Source organism: Vicia villosa, linkage group LG3 (genome assembly GCF_029867415.1).
Source record: "Vicia villosa cultivar HV-30 ecotype Madison, WI linkage group LG3, Vvil1.0, whole genome shotgun sequence".
NCBI lineage: Eukaryota > Viridiplantae > Streptophyta > Magnoliopsida > Fabales > Fabaceae > Vicia > Vicia villosa.
The window spans coordinates 58,272,428-58,277,686 of NC_081182.1; positions in this window are offsets into that span (position 1 = coordinate 58,272,428).

Here is a 5,259-nt window from a genome sequence, read left to right on the forward strand (position 1 = left end):
GCTAGTTGTTTTCAAAGGGGAATCTTCAGAGGACGCTTTATCAGTAGGAGAAGCAGTTTTGGAGGGACTTGCTCCCTTTCCCTTTTTCGAAGGAGTAGCAGATTTTTGCCTTTTCCTAAGTCCTTGTCTAGTGCTAGGAGGAGATTTATCCTCATCATCTGAAGCAGCGGACGAAGAAACTTTCCGTTTCGGACCAGTTGGGGGCTTCGAACTCTGAAAAGACAGATGATAAGCAAAGGGACTATTGATTACGGATTATATAAGATTAAGAACGCAAAAGGTGCGTACCGTAGGCTTTTTATCAGGATTGAGAGAGCCACTTTCACTGGGTTTGTCGCTTTGGGATGTCCCAGGATTCTTTTGGGCAGGAGTCTCTTTGATCTTCCTCCTATGAGCAACAGCTGTAGTCGAAACTGAAATTAGTATACCAGCCAAAAAGGAAAAGTCAGTCGAAAAGATTGTCTGAATCCAAACCTTCAGGTATTGGAGTCAAGACACGAACGTGTTCGAGATCTATATGGAGATGTCCTTTGAAAGTATCCAAGGTATGCTTAGTCGGAACCACCCGTTCAGCACGTTTTTTACTACTGTTTTGAAGATCTTTTAAAACGTTGCCACACACAAACCAATCTGGAAAAGGGGGGCTCAAAGCCACACCAAAATCCGCGCTTGGCAGTGGAGGAAATTTTGGAGGATTAAGTTTGAAAGCCACTTCATAACGTAGTTCTGGTCGAACATACGAGGGCAATTTCAACTTATCCAGTTTGGCGGAAAACTTTTCGCGCAAAGTGATTGCAGCCTCACGAACGGTCCGACTAAGATCATCAGGCCTATAGATAGTTTCAAAAATTTTTTGGAAAGCTTGTATTTCTTTAATATGAGTTGTAGTACCTTTACGAAAAGTCTCCTGCACATCAGCAAAAGCTGCAGTTAGTTCCTGCGTCAAACTATCAGCATCAAAGATTTGAGAAGTGTAATAATTCGTCCACCATTGATGGAAGTCTGGTGTACAGTAAAAGGAAGGTTCGAAAGGAATAGGGGAAAGGTTGGTGACGTCAGCATATCTGTTAACTTTTGTTTCACATTCTTCTTCTGACAAGTATAAGGTGTGGAAGCACATATGACTCCTTTTCTCATATAAGCATTTTGGTTTTATTTGGACCAATCCAAACTGTCGTGAAACCAAATTTGGTTGATAGCACACAAGGATGCATTGCCCTTTCGATGGTCGAAGACGGTGGAGGAACAACCTTGGAGTCAGAAAAGATTCCCAAATTTCCATAAGCTCAGTTTGTTGATCCTGAGATGTTGGTGGGAATTTCTGAGTAAACCATTCAGGACCCTTGGTTCTATGTACAAACGGAGCCATAGACGGATCGAATTGATGACGCTGGGCAAACATCATCATATACGCTAAGAAGTATTCTTGAAGTTTCCCAGGCTCTTCTTTTGGAGTTAGGTAAGCCAACCTAGTTCCTTCAATAGTTCGATTCCTGATTTTGTCATCTTCCTCCTTGACTTTCCCTCGAAACGGAAGATGAGCTTCGAACGTAGCATTTAGCCACAGTTGCAAAAGCCAGAAAGGTCCAGCATAAAGTAAGGCACCAGATTGGTAATTCTTGGTAAGGTTTGCAGCTTCGCTAAGGTTTTCATAAAGAAATCCCAGAAGTAGTTGGCCAAGATTGAGCTTTTTTCCATTATGCAATTGATTAGCCATGCAAAGATATCTCTTTGCAACTTGTATGGATCTTGAGCAGAAAGCACATCGCGAAAGCCATAGTGCCAAGAAGGCAATATGTTCGTTATCAGAGACTTCTTCGTTCGCGGTAACATGATGTTGTTGGATAAACGCAGTATAAGTAACTGTCGAATTATTAAAACCAATTGTGTCAACATCCATCTCAGTGGGATCAAAGTCTTCCCCAGTTGGTCGAAGTCCTGTAATCGCAGCTACATCGAAGAGAGTAGGGGTGACCATTCCACATGGGAGGTGGAAAGTGTTGTGGGAAGCATCCCAGAAATGGACCGCTGCTACTAGCATGGGTTGGTTATATGTTAAGCCTGTTTTTGATAGTTGGATCAAATCGTAGATTCCTAACGATTTCCAGTCAGATTCTTTCTTTTTCTCTACTTTTTCTAACCAGGCAAAGTACAAGTCAGGATCTTTGGCTAAAGGGAGTGACCTAAACACTTTCACAAAGTTGGTCATATAATTTAACCTAATTTTTGGCAAAGCCAAAGGGGCTACAGTTGAAGTTTCTTCAACATTAGCAGATTCTCCTGAAGGAGAACAACCCTCTTCATTTGTGTTAGCTTTGCTCACTAATGGCCTAGTCTTATAATAAGCAGGGAAGAACTTACTTAGGGTTTGGTTATCTTCACCCGGCAATGGACCCATAAAAGCAAAAGATTTTCCAGAAAGTTCAAAGGGTATGATTACCTGGGAAGCGTAGATAGCGCGAACTTCTTCAACGTTAGGGTTTGGAATGTGTTCGTGTTCACCAGACCGTGTGGTGGATTGGAGCTTTAGAGCAGGTTGAAGAACATTGGAAGATGAAGCCATCGGACGAGTTTTGAGAAATTCAGATTTGAAAAGTTTGAAGATGTTGGTTCCTTTGTTTGATGAAGAAGACGGAGAAATAGGAATGAGAAGTTATAAAAAGAGTGCAAGTCCAAAGTATTTAAAGGTTTTAACGGGAATCCTTTTTAAATCTTTTGGGTAAAACCCAAAGGACACGTGGCGAATGATGATTTAATCCAATGGCGGTCGAAAGATTCAGCTTTACTCCTAGTATATAGGAGTAATAATCAGGAAGTAAGGTCAAGGACGTGGGAATGTAAGTTATGAGAAGACATTTTGAGAATGACAAGACGTTTCGGAAACAGAGATTATCAATGATTATGACGTTTAGTCAGTAGTCTTGGAACTATCAAAAATTTAATAAGAGACGAAATCTTATGATGGCAAAAAACGCCTATTTCTGTTGATCTTCGAAACAGGCATTTATTGGGGGCAATTTGTTAGCTGAAGATTTCGTTGAACAAATATATGTGCTTCGAAGGAGTGTATGATCGAAGGCAAGGTGGTTACTGATGACCATCTCTGAGAAATATAAAATGGCTACTGATGGCCATGTTTCGATAGTAAAAAAATGTCTAAGTTTTTATGAAGATGATGGCTACTGAAAGCTATTGGAAGGACATATCCTCGAAGACTTAGACAAAATTTATGAATTTGCTTAAGTATTATTATTTAGCGTGTTTGTTAGTAAGTGTTATTAACATACTGCCACGCGTCGAAGATGGACTCAGGCGGGAAGATTTGAAATTCGAAGATAGTTGCGTAACTGCTTATTCACAGATGTCATCGCTGGAAGTTCTTATGAGAAACGTGGCAGCGGATTAGCATAGGGCCGTTATGGTCGAAACTAGTATAAATAGGAGTTTTTATGATAGAATTCCGTGTGTTCATTTTGTACAAATCACTCACATATTTACTCAAGTATCAAGCGTTAACGAGAACGAGTTCGCTGAGAAAATGTACGTATGACACCACCATCTTAATACATGAGTATTATCTTTTATTGCTTTTCGTTTTCGAATATCTTTAAATTCTTGCATTCTACTTACTTCTTGTCATTTACATTACTGTATCTTTACTTTCATGTTATTTACTTTCATGTTATTTACTTTCATGTTATTTACTTTCAAGATCTTTAACAGTTTTATGTTTTAAGATTCTTTTTAACAGAATTGCATGTTACGTTATCTGCGTTGTTTACATTTTAAAGTCATAATCACATATAATCAAGTCATCACTAAAAGTGTATGTTTTCAATCGAATAACATTTGTCGAAGACAACGAATCATGAACATGGTTCTAAAGAATATTGATAACAATCTAATTGACTATGTGTCCTAGGATCAATCTAGTCGATCCTGCGAGTAACCAAATCATATTTATTATAGTTTGGAGGACTAGCGGTTGTTTACCGGAAATCACCGTAAACACATACTTGCCTTGAATTGATTTTTCATGGACCATCTCTTCTAGGCCCCTGCAAAACCATCATGTTATACACTCCCTTAAGCACAAGGTCTTGGGAAAGGTTGAGTGATTTAGTTTCAATGTTTTTCATTTTTTTTGCATATACAATCAGGGTTGCTTTGGAAGTACATTCAATCCATATATTCAAGTACCTCAAGCGAGGCTTAGACATGATGAGTCCCTATTTACAACTCTTAAGTTTCTGTTTTTGAACAATCTATGTTGTTACCCCGTTTGAGGTTTTCTTGCAACATTTCCCTTCGATGTCTCATTAATGATATTACTGTTGTATTAGGTGGTATATCTATTGATTTTATGTTTTTCATTGAGTTTGTAAAGATGCCTAGTGGGGCTTAGCCCTGAGACGCAATGATAGTTTGGGGGAGAGTCCTTTATGCGTTGCTTGAGGCGAGTCCCTCATGTTTTGCTTGAGATGAGTCCTTGAAGACTTGTAGGACTCAATGCTTTAGGTATCTAAATTTTTTAGCTGTTTATCTTTCACGCTTCCTTGATTAAATAAATTTCTCCTTGGGGCGACTCCCTCAATCGTTTCTTGATTTTCTCTTGGCGAGGATCATCATGTGATGGCCTAATATAAATATTGTCTTTTAAGGCGACAATAATACTTCATTGAATTTCTAACATAGATATGACTTCTGAGGGAGGCAAGGATACTTTATTGAAGTTCCAACATAGATATTGCCTCTAAGAATGGAAATGATAATTCATTGAAGTTTCAACATGGATAATTCCTTAAAGAATAACAAGGATACTTCATTGAAATACGAGCATAGATATTGCCTCTGAGGACAAAATCGACACTTCATTAAAGTTCCAACATAGATATTGCCTCTAAGGGAGGCATATATACCTCATTGAAGTTCCAACATAGATATTTTCTCTGAGGGCGACTAGATATTCTTTGTATTACAATTCTGTTATGTCCTAATTTTATGGGGCCTGGAGAGCTTTGATAGGAGATCTTCTTCAATATCTTTGATGGCAATCTCCTTGACAAGGTTTTGTGTTATATCAACCTCCACTAGGATTCGAGCATACGACACCCGTAGCTTGTTTGCAGTATATTCGTCTGTCACTAGAGGGAGTTCCTATTGCAACTACCTATCTTATTTAGGCTCTTCACACACCATAAATGCAGTGGGAGCTGAGGAAGCTTCAACTAAATAGGTAGTGTTTGGAGCAGGTCTTTC